This window comes from Hyperolius riggenbachi, chromosome 1 (genome assembly GCF_040937935.1).
Source record: "Hyperolius riggenbachi isolate aHypRig1 chromosome 1, aHypRig1.pri, whole genome shotgun sequence".
NCBI classification, from domain to species: domain Eukaryota; kingdom Metazoa; phylum Chordata; class Amphibia; order Anura; family Hyperoliidae; genus Hyperolius; species Hyperolius riggenbachi.
The window spans coordinates 417485460-417500897 of NC_090646.1; the positions used below are offsets into that span (position 1 = coordinate 417485460).

The 15438-nt window shown below is 49.4% G+C and overlaps 1 protein-coding gene across 1 annotated transcript in view; it reads right to left on the minus strand.

Annotated features, from left to right (window-relative positions):
* ALDH1A1 (aldehyde dehydrogenase 1 family member A1) overlaps positions 1–15438 on the minus strand; it is a 150790-nt gene that overhangs the window by 103376 nt on the left and 31976 nt on the right. The window lies entirely within an intron of this gene.

A 15438-nucleotide genomic window follows, 5' to 3' on the forward strand; every position in this document is an offset into this window, starting at 1 on the left:
TACATCGTTTTCACACCTGTCTATTTTTGACGTTTGGAATAAAAGTTATGTTTTATGTATACCATTAACTTGTATATGGGCCTTAAAACTCTGCAGTGGTTTATTTCTTCAGGATTGCTGTAAAACGTAGACAATATCATAATAAGCAGAGAGTTGTATCACAAGCAAGCAAGGCTGAGTGCTGAAGAATCGATGCCTTCAAATGATGGTGCTGGAGAAGACAGTTGAGATTCCCTAGGAGAGCAAGAAGATCCAATCAGTGAATCCTTAAAGAAATTAACCCTCAGGCCGGTTTCACATTATAAACTAGCGGCAGCAATGCGGTGCGTTGCTTCCGCCGCACCGCATCGCGCCGGCAGAAACAGGCCTTTGGGGAAAACTGCATTACTATGCGGTATTCCCCATCTGGCATTGGACCAAGCAGGACATGACACGCGCTTGCTGTCACTTCCTGCTTTGGGTATGCGGAAATGTACTGTACTGTATTGTAAAAATACACTTCTGCGCATGCACGCCGCAACTTTGCGTCGTTCATTTTTTAAATATCTCCACATCGCTATTTACTAACATGACTTCCAGGCTGACACATATCGCCGCAACTCAATGCAGAAGCCGCATGTTAGTGTAGTAATGGCCCTGCGGGGATGCGGTAAAAACATCACTTCCGTCGTGTTGCAATGTAACGTTGCAGTATGAAAGTCTCCATATTTCATTGCATGGCGGTGGGGTGCGGTAAAAATTAAAAATACCTAACCTCACCGCATCGCCCTGGTGTGAGAGGGTCCTGACTGTTCTTTTGGAGAAGCAATGCTGAAGCTTAAATACTTTGGACATGTACGCCCATATTCAAATCAACTTATTCTTCTGAGCTTTCTCCTAGGTGATATCGTCATATCTTGTCAATTAACCACTTGAGGACCCTGGGCTTTAACCCCCCTAGTGACCAGGCCATTTTTTACAAAATAGGCCACTGCAGCGTTAAGGCCTTGCAGCAGGGCCATACAACTCAGCACACAAGTGATTCCCCCCTCCCCCTCCTTTTCTGCCCACCAACAGAGCTCTCTGTTGGTGGGCTGTGATTGCTCCCAGGATGTTTGTTTATTTTTAGTAAATATTTTTATGTTTTTTTTTATAAATAAATCTTTTTTTTTAATTATTTATTTCCCCAGCCCTCCCTTCCCCGCCAGCCAATCAGCGCGATCAGCTGTCATAGGCTTCAGCCTATGACAGTGGATCGCTTCCCTGCCACCCAGGGGGACAGCCGTGTCACATGGCTGTGCCCAGTACAGTGCGGCCGTAGATTGCAGCGATGAACACAGTAAATAGACGCAAAATATTACAAAACTTATTTTTAATGGCATTTTGGCTCAAAAATCGAATTTAACATTATTTTCACGAAAATTAATGTGAAAAGAATAGTGCCATTTTCACTTATCACTAAAAAAATATTTTATAATGAAATTGAACAATTACAGTACCTCCTAGGACAAAAAGGGACATAATGAGAAGGCAGGATTCATTGTAGAAGACCCCTGATGCTGGGAAAGATCGAGGGTAAAAGGAGGAGGGGACAGCAGAGAATGAGATGACTAGATAGTGTCATGGAAGCAACAAACATGAGCTCTGACAAGGTTCGTGAGGCAGTAGAGGATAGGGGGGGCCTGGCTTACTATGGCCTATGGGATCACAATGAGTCGGACACAACTGAATAGCGACTGAACAACAACAACAAAGGTGACAGCAGCACAGACAGTGAGTGGCCCCAGTATGATGCAGGTTGTAGTAAAGTCATTTGACTGTGTGGTGGTGGTGTATATTGATAATTGATATAGAGTTATTCTACACTCTTTCTCTGTCTGACTTCCTTTGAGGTATTTGAATAAGAAGATTGGAGAGATAGGGTACAAAGCTGTGATTTGTGAAGAGAAAGTCTACATAAAGGAGCACAATTGGGCCGATCCAATTCAGTTTTTTTCCTAAGTTTTCCCCTAGGAGATAATGTTCTTCTTTTGCAATTGAAAAACTACCAAAAGTACAGTAGATGAAAAAGTACTGTCAAAATACTGTGAGTAATTTCTTACTTGCTGTGGCTTAAAGCTAGCCTAAACTGAAAATACAAAAGTCAAAATAAACATACACACCTCATACTTACCTCCCGTGTAGTCTACTCATCTCTTTCTCCTCTCCCGTGTCCTATTTGTCCACTGTGGTCGATGAAATTCACAGTTTTCTATTTTAAAATAATGATAATGGCGATAACCCTGTAACAGTTTCCGGGTGAGGCACACGGTTAAACTGTAATATTGCCCACTTGAGCCATAGGAAAACATGGACATTACCTTGCACATCAGTTGTCCTTTCAAGTATAACTGACAGCAACTGATATATAACTGACAGCAACTGATCTATTTCAGTTCTCACATAACTGGAAGGAATCATTGTTAGAATAAATGACTGAGCTTCTGTGAGGAGCTGACAGCGAGGTAAGTATGTAATATTCATTTGCAGGTGCCGCATGTGTTTATTTTAAATAGTATTACTTGGTTCAGGTTCCTGTTAAAAGACATTTTATTGAAAAGATATCTTCTTACTAGCACTAGCTATATTTATAAATCTAGGTTGAGCCATGTACCAGGTGGCAAAGGCATCTAATAGGTATATCAGGTGCCATTTCCTCGGCTTGTTGGGGTCTATGGTGAATCACAAGATTATGGGATAGCCAGATACATTAGGGCAGCCATCAGGGGGGGACAACTGACACTGCAGTGAGGGGCCAAGGGCTTCTGGGGGCCCTGCCCCCCCCCCCCCCCAAAGTGCTGGAAGGGCCACATGTGCTGGCTGCGGGCCTGTGGCTCACTAACCAGCACACCGCGTTCCAGCACTGAGAGAAGAGTGACATCAGCACTTGAATGTAGAGAGCAGATGAGTGAGTCCACTATAGCGGACTTTCTATACTGGGGCACCACCTATATCTGGCTACAGGTTACCTATACTGGGCCACCACCTATACCTGGCTACCTATACTGGGGCTGGAACCACCCATACCTAGCTACCTATACTGGGGCACCACCTATACCTGGCTACCTATACTGGGGCACCACCTATACTTGACTACCTTTACTGAGGGCACCACCTGTACCTGGCTACCTATACTGGGGCACCACCTATACTTGGCTTTTTATACTGGGACGCCTATAGCTTGCTATCTATTATGGGGGCACCTGTACCTGGCTACCTATACTGGGGCTGAAACCACCTATACCTAGCTACCTATACTGGGGCACCACCTATACCTGGCTACCTATACTGGGGCACCACCTATATTTGGCTACCTATACGGGGGTGGGGCACCACCTATACTTGGCTACTTATACTGGGGTGCCTATAGCTTGCTACCTATACTGGGTGCACATGTACATAGCTAACCTATACTGGTGGACCACCCATACCAGGCTACCTATACTGGTGCACTACTTATAGTTGAATACCTATACTGGGGCACCTGTATCATGCTGCCCTATACTGGGGCACCAGCTATACCAGGCTACCTATACTGGGGGCATCTACACCAGGCTTCCTATACTGGGTCACTACCTATAGCTGGCTACTTATACTGGGGGAACCTATACCTGGCTACCTATACTGGGGGCACCTATGCCTGGATACCTATACTGGGGGAACCTATACCTGGCTAGAGCAGGGGGACAAGCTGAGACAGAAGGGGACAAGAGGTAACACAGGGAGATAAAATAGGCACAGCGGGAACAGAGGCGGACAAAAGAGGCACAGGGAGAAAAGAGATGAGATGGGAACATGAGGTCACACAGAGGGACATAAAAGAGGTGAGAGATAGGGGGACAAAAGAGGCACACGAAGAAAATAGGGGGACAAAACAGAAAGGATAAAGGACAAGAACGGACCTACAAGTCCCTATCTCATTTGTTAAATGCTGACTACCTGTATTTTGCTAGTATTTGGCTCCACCCACAACATGCCACAGTCACACCAACTTTTTGCTGCATGACGCTGTGCACACTTCACGCACGGACACTGGGGTGGGGTGGCTAGTGGGTTGGCACAGCAACCAGTGGGTGGGCCCAGGGAGTGGGGCCCAGGCCTGACGATGTGCGAGGGGCCCCGATATTTCTGATGGCGACCCTGAACATTGGTGTTGTTCAGATCTGTCTTTTCCAAACGACTGATATACTGAATTTTACTTTTACCTAAATCCAAAAGCCACTCTGATAGCGAGTAGAGTTGGGCCGAACAGTTCGCCTGCGAACGGTTCCATGCGAACTTCCATGGTTAGCGTTCGCGTCCCGCAGGTGAACCTTTGCGGAAGCTCGGTTCGCCCCATAATGCACATGGAGGGTCAACTTTGACCCTCTACATCACAGTCAGCAGGCCCAGTGTAGCCAATTAGGCTACACTAGCCCCTGGAGCCCCACCCCCCTTATATAAGGCAGGCAGCGGCGGCCGTTACGGTCACTCGTGTGCCTGCATTAGTGAGAGTAGGGCGAGCTGCTGCAGACTGTCTCTCATAGGGAAAGATTAGTTAGGCTTAGCTTGTTCCTGGCTGCATACCTGTTCTGTGAACCCAACACTGCATACCTGTTCTGTGAACCCACCACTGCATACCTGTACTGTGAACCCACCACTGCATACCTGTTCTGTGAACCCAACACTGCATACCTGTTCTGTGAACTCACCACTGCATACCTGTACTGGGAACCCACCACTGCATACCTGTACTGTGAACCCACCACTGCATACCTGTTCTGTGAACCCAACACTGCATACCTGTTCTGTGAACCCACCACTGCATACCTGTTCAGTGAACCCACCACTGCATACCTGTTCAGTGAACCTGACACTGCATACCTGTTCTGTGAACCCACCACTGCATACCTGTTCTGTGAACCCACCACTGCATACCTGTTCTGTGAACCCACCACTGCATACCTGTTGTGTTCAGTGAACCTGCCACTGCATACCTGTTCTGTTCAGTGGACCCGCCACTGTATATCTGTTCAGTGAACCCGCCACTGCATACCTGTTGTGTTCAGTGAACCTGCCACTGCATACCTGTTCTGTGAACCCGCCACTGCATACCTGTTCTGTTCAGTGGACCCGCCACTGTATACCTGTTCTGTTCAGTGAACACGCCACTGTATACCTGTTCAGTGAACCCGCCACTGCATACCTGTTCTGTTCAGTGAACCTGCCACTGCATACCTGTTCTGTGAACCCGCCACTGTATACCTGTACTGTTCAGTGAACCCGCCACTGCATACCTGTTCTGTTCAGTGGACCCGCTACTGTATACCTGTTCTGTTCAGTGAACCCGCCACTGTATACCTGTACTGTTCAGTGAACCCGCCACTGCATACCTGTTCTGTTCAGTGGACCCGCTACTGTATACCTGTTCTGTTCAGTGAGCCCGCCACTGTATACCTGTACTGTTCAGTGAACCCGCCACTGCATACCTGTTCTGTTCAGTGGAGCCGCTACTGTATACCGGTTCTGTTCAGTGAACCCGCCACTGCATACCTGTTGTGTTCAGTGAACCTGCCACTGTATACCTGTTCTGTTCAGTGAACCCGCCACTGTATACCTGTTCAGTGAACCCGCCACTGCATACCTGTTCTGTTCAGTGAACCTGCCACTGTATACCTGTTCTGTTCAGTGAACACGCCACTGTATACCTGTTCAGTGAGCCCGCCACTGCATACCTGTTCTGTTCAGTGAACCTGCCACTTCATACCTGTTCTGTGAACCCGCCACTGTATACCTGTACTGTTCAGTGAACCCGCCACTGCATACCTGTTCTGTTCAGTGGAGCCGCTACTGTATACCGGTTCTGTTCAGTGAACCTGCCACTGCATACCTGTTGTGTTCAGTGAACCTGCCACTGCATACCTGTTCTGTGAACCCGCCACTGTATACCTGACCTGTTCTGTGAACCCGCCACTGCATACCTGTTCTGTTCAGTGAACCTGCCACTGCATACCTGTTCTGTGAACCCGCCACTGTATACCTGTTCTGTTCAGTGAACCCACCGCATCAGTGCGCATACCTGTGCAGTTAAGTGAACCCACCTACCTACATGAGTGCACGCAGTGTGATATACCACTCCGTGCATACCCGATATGGACAAAACAGGTAGAGGAAGAGGTAGTGCCAGAGCCAGAGGAAGGCCACCCGGCAGGTCTGCGTGAGGTCGTGTAAATGTAATTTCGTGTGGACCTGGCCCACAGTACAGTGCTCGGAAGAAGGCACGTCCCATCACCTCCCAAGATTGTCAGGACGTGGTTGAGTATTTAGCGACACAGAACACCTCATCTTGCTCAGCCACCAGCGCTACTACTAGCACCACTTCCGCTGCATTTGACACTTCGCAAGAATTATTTAGTGTTGAAATCACTGATGCACAGCCATTGTTGTTACAGCCAGATGAATTTTCACCAGCTCATATGTCTGAGTTACGCGGCAACACTATGGATGTAACGTGTAAGGAGGATGAAGGACCTACTGATGGTGCATGTTTGGATTTGTCTGAGGCAAGCGAAGCTGGGCAGGATGATTACGATGATGACGATGATAGGGATCCTCTGTATGTTCCCAATAGAGGAGATGAAGAGGGGGACAGTTCAGAGGGGGAGTCAGAGAGTAGTAGGAGGAGAGAAGTTGCTGAAAGAAGCTGGGGCAGCTCTTCGTCAGAAACAGCTGGTGGCAGTGTCCGGCACCATGTATCGCCACCTATGTACAGCCAGCCAACTTGCCCTTCAGCATCAGCTGCTGAGGTCCCCATAGTGCCTACATCCCAGGGTGGCTCAGCGGTGTGGAAATTTTTTAATGTGTGTGCCTCAGATCGGAGCAAAGCCATCTGTTCGCTCTGCCAACAAAAATTGAGCCGTGGAAAGGCCAACACTCACGTAGGGACAAGTGCCTTACGAAGGCACCTGGAGAAAAGGCACAAACAGCAATGGGATGGCCACCTGAGCAAAAGCAGCAGCAGCACACAAAAGAAAAGTCACCCTCCTTCTCCTCTTCCTCCTTCAGGTGCATCATCTGCTTCTGCCGCTTTCTCCCTTCCACCTTCACAGGCACCCTCCTCCACTCCGCCTCTGCCCTTGAGCGGTTACTGCTCCTCTGCCCACAGCAGCAGTCAGGTGTCCGTGAAGGAAATGTTTGAGCGGAAGAAGCCAATTTCGGCCAGTCACCCCCTTGCCCGGCGTCTGACAGCTGGCGTGGCGGAACTGTTAGCTCGCCAGCTGTTACCATACCGGCTGGTGGACTCTGAGGCCTTCCGTAAATTTGTGGCCATCGGAACACCGCAGTGGAAGATGCCAGGCCGCACTTATTTTTCGAGAAAGGCCATACCCCAACTGCACCGTAAAGTTGAGAGGCAAGTGGTGTCATCTCTTGCGAAGAGCGTTGGGTCAAGGGTACACCTGACCACGGATGCCTGGTCTGCCAAGCACGGGCAGGGCCGCTACATTACGTACACAGCCCATTGGGTCAACCTGGTGGTGAACGATGGCAAGCAGGGCGCAGCGGACCAAATTGTGACACCTCCACGGCTTGCAGGCAGGCCTCCTGCCACCTCCTCTCCTCCTGCTACATGCTCTTCGCTGTCCTCCTCCTCCTTGGCTGAGTGGCAGTTCTCCTCTCCAGCTACACAGCCCCAGCTCCGTAGGGCCTATGCTGCATGCCAGGTACGACGGTGTCACGCCATCTTAGACATGTCTTGTCTCAAAGCGGAGAGTCACACTGGAGCAGCTCTCCTGGCTGCTCTTAAGAAACAGGTGGATGAGTGGCTGACCCCGCACCACCTGGAGATAGGCAACGTGGTGTGCGACAACGGCAGCAATCTGCTTGCCGCTTTGCATATGGGGAAGCTGACACACATACCCTGCATGGCACATGTCATGCATCTAGTTGTTCAAAGATTTGTGGCAAAGTACCCTGGCTTAGCGGATGTCCTGAAGCAGGCCAGGAAGGTCTGTGGGCATTTGAGGCGGTCTTACACAGCCATGGCACGCTTTGCGGAAATTCAGCGGAAAAACAACATGTCTGTGAGACGCCTCATTTGCGATAGCCCGACTCGCTGGAATTCGACCCTGCTCATGTTCTCCCGCCTGCTAGAACAGAAGAAAGCCGTCACCCACTACCTCTACAACTACAGTAGAATGAAACAGTCTGGGAAGATGGGGATGTTCTGGCCCGACAACTGGACACTGATGAAAAATGCATGCAGGCTCATGCGGCCGTTTGAGGAGGTGACCAACCTGCAGAGGCGTAGCTAGGGTTTTCAGCGCCCGGGGACAAAGACTATTAATGCGCCCCCTAAGGTGAAGGGTCGTGACCAAATGTGGGCGTGGTTATGGGTGCTCCACATTTGGTCACGCCCCTTCAAATTTACATGGAGGTTAGCAGGCTCACGCTCACCCACCCTCCCTCAGTATGTACCTTCAAGCATGTTCCAAGACAAATTCAGCAATCATGAGCCCCCCCCCCCCCATCAAGACAAATTCCGCAATCATGAGCAAACATGAGGCCCCCAACATGACCAACTCAGCAATCATGAGGCCCCCAACAAGACAAATTTAGCAATCCTGAGGCCCCCAACAAGACAAATTCAGAAATCATGAGGCCCCTAACAAGACAAATTCAGCGATCTTGAGGCCCCCAACAAATCATGAGGCCCCCAACAAGACAAATTCAGTAACCATGAGGCCCCCAACAAGACAAATTCAGCAGTCATGAGGCACATAAATAGACAGCATTTCACATAAATAGGCAGAATGCCCCCTTAATATGGTAGACACACACGTCTCACCTGGCAGCAGTTCCCCAAAATACACTCAATCTGACAGCAGTGCTTCCCCAAAAATAGGTAGCCCCAGGTCTATAGGTGTCCCCATAATAGGTGGCCAGCAGTATAGATGTCCCCAGAACAGGTAGCCAGGAGTAGAGATGTCCACAGAACAGGTAGCCAGGGGTATATGTGCCCAGTATATGTAGGCAGGGGTATGTGTCCCCAGTATATGTAGCCAGAGGTATATGTGCCCAGTATATGTAGCCAGGGGTATATATGCCCAGTATATGTAGCCAGGGGTATATGTACCCAGTATATGTAGTTAGGGGTATATGTGCCCAGTATATGTAGGCAGGGGTATATGTGCCCAGAGTAGGTAGCCAGGGGTATATGTGCCCAGAGTAGGTCGCCAGGGGTATATGTGCCCAGAGTAGGTAGCCAGGGGTATATGCCCAGTATATGTAGTTAAGGGTATATGTGCCCAATATATGTAGGCAGGGGTATATGTGCCCAGAGTAGGTAGCCAGGGGTATATGTGCCCAGAGTAGGTAGCCAGGGGTATATGTGCCCAGAGTAGGTAGCCAGGGGTATATGCCCAGTATATGTAGTTAGGGGTATATGTGCCCAATATATGTAGGCAGGGGTATATGGCCCAGAGTAGGTAGCCAGGGGTATATGTGCCCAGAGTAGGTAGCCAGGGGTATATGCCCAGTATATGTAGGCAGGGGTATATGTGCCCAGAGTAGGTAGCCACGGGTATATGTGCCCAGAGTAGGTAGCCAGGGGTATATGTGCCCAGTATATGTAGGCAGGGGTATATGTGCCCAGAGTAGGTAGCCAGGGGTATATGTGCCCAGAGTAGGTAGCCAGGGGTATATGTGCCCAGAGTAGGTAGCCAGGGGTATATGCCCAGTATATGTAGTTAGGGGTATATGTGCCCAATATATGTAGGCAGGGGTATATGTGCCCAGAGTAGGTAGCCAGGGGTATATGTGCCCTGAGTAGGTAGCCAGGGGTATATGTGCCCAGAGTAGGTAGCCAGGGGTATATGTGCCCAGAGTAGGTAGCCAGGGGTATATGTGCCCAGAGTAGGTAACCAGGGGTATATGTGCCCAGAGTAGGTAGCCAGGGGTATATGTGCCCAAAGTAGGTAGCCAGGGGTATATGTTCCCAGAGTAGGTAGCCAGGGGTATATGTGCCCAGAGTAGGTAGCCAGAGGTATATGTGCCCAGAGTAGGTAGCCAGGGGTATATGCCCAGTATATGTAGGCAGGGGTATATGTGCCCAGAGTAGGTAGCCAGGGGTATATGTGCCCAGAGTAGGTAGCCAGGGGTATATGTGCCCAGAGTAGGTAGCTAGGGGTATATGTGCCCAGAGTAGGTAGCCAGGGGTATATGTGCCCAGAGTAGGTAGCCAGGGGTATATGTGCCCAGAGTAGGTAGCCAGGGGTATATGTGCCCAGAGTAGGTAGCCAGAGGTATATGTGCCCAGAGTAGGTAGCCAGGGGTATATGCCCAGTATATGTAGGCAGGAGTATATGTGCCCAGAGTAGGTAGCCAGGTCAGGTGTCCCCCTCCCCAGCAGGTTGGGAGCAGCGCAGAGAAGAGCTGCTCTCCCTTCCTCGCTCTCCCCTCCAATGTCCGGGTGGCTGGCAGCGGCGGGCGGAACTTACCTCCGTCTCGTCGTAGCGCCGGATGGATCTGCCACTACTCTGGTCTGGTCCAGACCAGAGCAGCGGCTGCGCACCCGAACTTCCGGCCGGCGCTGGAGCGAGACGGAGGTGAGTTCCGCCCGCCGCTGCCAGCCACCCGGACATTGGAGGGGACAGCGAGGGAGGGAGAGCACCTAAGGTGAGGGAAGGAGGGGGAGATGGCCCCCCTTCCCCACCGTCCGCACAGCTCTCCCTCTTCTCTGCGCTGCTCCCCTCACCCGCCGCAAAAAAACAAAAAAAAAAACCGCAGCTCAGCCAGGCGGAGGGTGCCCTTGGGGACCAGGCGCCCCGGGGCACTTGTCCTACCCCGACCCCCCCTAGCTCCGCGCCTGCCAACCTGGTGAGCCGCAGTGAGGGCACCATCAGCGACTTAATTCCCTACGCTTACTTCTTGGAGCGTGCTGTGCGTAGAGTGGCGGATGAAGCTGCGAATGAGCGTGACCAGGAACCGTTACGGCAGGAACAGGCATGGGACCAATTTTCATCAGACCCAGCTGTTTCCTCAACACCTGCGGCAGCACAGAGGGGGGTGGAGGAGGAAGAAGAGAAGTCGTGTGCAGAAGATGAGTCAGACTCAGAGGATGATGAGCAAGGTGTTTCTTTGGGGGAGGAGGAGGAGGAGGGGACGGCGGCAGGAGAACATCCGCAGCAGGCGTCGCCGGGGGCTTGTGCTGCTCAACCTTCCCGTGGTATTGTTCGCGGCTGGGGGGAGGAGGTTGACTTACGTGACGTCACTGAGGAAGAGCAAGAGGAGATGGAGGGTACTGGATCTGACTTTGTGCAGATGTCGTCTTTTATGCTGTCCTGCCTGTTGAGGGACCCCCGTATAAAAAACCTCAAGGGGAATGAGCTGTAAAGGGTGGCCACACTACTAGACCCTCGGTACAGGCACAAAGTGGCGGACCTGTTACCAACTCACCTGAAGGTGGAAAGGATGCAGCACATGCAGAACCGGCTGTCAACTATGCTTTACAATGCCTTTAAGGGTGATGTGACAGCACAACGCCAGCAAGGTACCACTGCCACTAATCCTCCTCCCGTGTCCACGCAGTCAAAGACAGGACGCTCCAGCGAAGTCATGGTGATGTCGGACATGCGGACGTTCTTTAGTCCAACGCCTCGCCGTAGCCCTTCCGGATCCACCCTCCACCAACGCCTGGAACGGCAGGTAGCCAACTACCTGGCCTTAAAGAGACTCCGTAACAAAAATTGCATCCTGTTTTTTATCATCCTACAACTTCTAAAAGCTATTCTAATGTGTTCTGGCTTACTGCAGCACTTTGTACTATCACAGTCTCTGTAATAAATCAACTTATCTCTCTCTTGTCAGACTTGTCAGCCTGTGTCTGGAAGGCTGCCAAGTTCTTCAGTGTTGTGGTTCTGCTATGAACTCCCCCTTCCAGGCCCCTCTATGCACACTGCCTGTGTGTTATTTAGATTAGAGCAGCTTATCTCTTATCTTTTACAAGCTGGATAAATCGTCTTCTGAGCTGGCTGGGCTTTCACATAGTGAGGAATTACAGACAAGGGCAAAGCTGTTTGCAGGAAGAAAAGAGCAGCCTGAAACTTCAGTGCATGAGAGATGCAGGGGGAAAGAAACACACAAATGATCTCTTGAGATTCAAAAGGAAGGCTGTATACAGCCTGCTTGTGTATGGATGTATTTTCTATGTGTGGACATACTGTACATCAACCTACTTCCTGTTTTGGTGGCCATTTTGTTTGTTTATAAACAAACTTTTTAAAACTGTTTTTAACCACTTTTAATGCGGCGGGGAGCGGCGAAATTGTGACAGAGGGTAATAGGAGATGTCCCCTAATGCACTGGTATGTTTACTTTTGTGTGATTTTAACAATACAGATTCTCTTTAAGTGTGGATGTAGACACTGCTGTGAACAGCGATGAGGAACCCTTGAACTATTGGGTGCGCAGGCTTGACCTGTGGCCAGAGCTGTCCCAATTTGCCATCCAACTTCTTTCCTGCCCTGCCGCAAGCGTCCTGTCAGAAAGGACCTTCAGCGCAGCTGGAGGCATTGTCACTGAGAAGAGAAGTCGCCTAAGTCACAAAAGTGTTAAGTACCTCACCTTTATCAAAATGAATGAGGCATGGATCCTGGAGGGCTGCTGCTCACCCCAAGACTAAGTCAGTCCCCGCACACACAGCATCTCTGCCTGCACGCCATGTGACTGGCTGCCTGGCCTGCCCCAAGAAGACTAAGTCGCTCCCAGTCCCTCCACACAGCATGTCTGCCTGCAGGCCGCTTGACTACCTCTCCGCCACCACCAACAGGGTCCGGGACTCCAGGCGGATTGCTGAATTTTTTAGGCCGCTGCTAGCAGCGGCCGCTGTAATAATTTTTCTGGTGCATGTACATGACTGCCTAATTTTTCTGGCTGCACTGCGGGCAGCTGCAACAACAAAAGAAAAGGCATGTACATGCGCCCATTCCCCTTCGTGATCATTACCTTGCCGTGGTGAAGGGGCTTGCGTATCACAATGAAGCAATGACCGGCGCCTAGATGAGTGTCTCGGGGGGCACACAAAAGATAATAAGGTCGTTGCTTCATTGTGGTCAGACCAAATTTGATCAGCTGGACAGTCACTGTTCTGTCATTTAGCTACATCAGCCAGGCGACCATATGGGCTGTAAAGCCACCAAAACCTGCACTCTCGCCATGGTGCGCACCAGTCCAGCACGGCCGTCACTACACAAACAGCTGTTTGCGGTGCGTTACACGGTGAGTTTGGTGTGTCAGTGTGAAGCAGTACCTTAATTACACTACCTGATTGATGTATACACATGCAAGATGTTTTAAAGCACTTTAGGCCTGTCATTTAGCATTCAATGTGATTTCTGCCCTTAAAACGCTGCTTTGCGTCAAATCCAGATTTTTCCCGGGGACTTTTGGCATCTATCCCACTCCGCCATGCCCCCCTCCAGGTGTTAGACCCCTTGAAACATCTTTTCCATTACTTTTGTGGCCAGCATAATTTTTTTTTTTTTCAAAGTTCGCATCCCCATTGAAGTCTATTGCGGTTCGCGAACTTTAACGCGAACCGAACCTTCCGCGGAAGTTCGCGAACCCGGTTCGCGAACCTAAAATCGGAGGTTCGGCCCAACTCTAATAGTGAGATCCTTCAAAATATAGAAGACTTATCTTGGAAAGGAATACAGCATGAAGTTAAAGGGGCAAGTTTGCCTCCTTGCATTAATGTATTATTAAATTAGCACACAAGCCACATTTTATAGTTGTGAAGAGAACGTTAGGACCACTGTCCATATTTTATCAGTATCTGCATCTTCATTTGAAATATTTTTCCTTGCTTTCTGTTGAGTTAACTCTATTCTAGAGAAGAAGAGAAATCTTCCTAATGACGGAACAGATAGTCGTAAAAACACCCTGACCAAGTTATAACCTTTTCCCACTTTATTGTATTTTGGCTGCAGTTCTACATTAGCTGATAATTCATCCTGTCTGTATCTTTGAGCTGCCACACTAAATTAGAGATGTGTGTTCAACAAACACAGGAAGATTTGCTATGTAAACAAAAACAGTGCACACAATCAGCAATATCACATAATAATACTATACTATATTGTTACACTGATTGCAAAAAAAATTGTGAACTTGTAAATCACAAATTCTTAGACATTATGCAAATCCATATCCAGTTATAGCCACATATAATAAGTTTTTTCCCCAAAAGAATTTCCTGAATGGCGGTTTAACTGCCAGAGTAGTAAAATACCAGCCAGCCTCCCTACTTACTTGCACACTATTTTGGCAGTTAGATTTGAGAATCCCCCCATGAGGAGATGGACTAGTCCAAAACCTTTCAGTTCTGTCAGATTTTAACGGCTTAATTGTTTTTCACTGGAGTAATGCTTTAACCACCTCAGGACCTCAGGCTCACACCCCCCTAGTGACCAGGCCATTTTTCATTACATAGGGCTGTGCAGCTTTGTTAGGGTGCTGCACAGCCCTACAACTCAGCACACAAATTATTTTACCTCCTTTTAGTGTCCTTAATAGGACACTAAATAGGAGGTCTCTGATCGCTTTTTTTATTAGCAGCAAAAGGGAATCTTTTTCCCTCCCTCCCCTCCCTCTCCATCCCTCCCCTCCCTCTCCATGCCTCCCCCCCTCCCTCTCCTTCCCTCCCCCCCTCCCTCTCCTTCCCTCCCCCCCTGTGCCGTCCTAATCACCATAGGATGGCGATCGGCACTCATCCCCGCCTCCCATAGGCATCAGCCTATGAGAGGCCACGCATTGGGAGCCGCAATGAGGGACAGCCGGTTGTTCCTCGTACAGCGCTGCATGAGATAGCAGCGCTGTACGATTGTAAACAAAGGGGAATTCTTTCCCCTGTCGGCTTTTAACAGCCTGCTAGCCGCAATCGCGGCTAGCAGGCTGATCACGGAATGATTGCGCATGCGCGCACGCATTCCCTGCCAAACTGCTTCACTACATGTGTTGTATCACACTCATAACGAGCATTGCAACTTTTTTTTTACCTCCATTGCTGCAATGTGTCCCTACGAACATAACCTTACAGTCATACTACAGTAAACATGTAGTTATATGGGCTTTGCAAGAATACGACTGCGTTGTTATTATTATGTATAGATTTATAAAACGCCAACATATTACACAACGCTGGACAATAAATAAGCTTACAGAAAATGATAATAGGGGTGAAAAACAACACGATACAGACAATAAACAATAAGATACACAATAGCCAGATCATGCATTGAGTTAGAGTCCCAGTAAGTCAAGATTACATTCACTCTATGAACATTGTGGTGTGTTATAATCCTCTATAATAAAACCCTTGTGTCCCTGCGTCACGCTGTCCCTATGTAGCTGGGTCCGTGCTTTTTGCTACTGCCCATGTGCGCA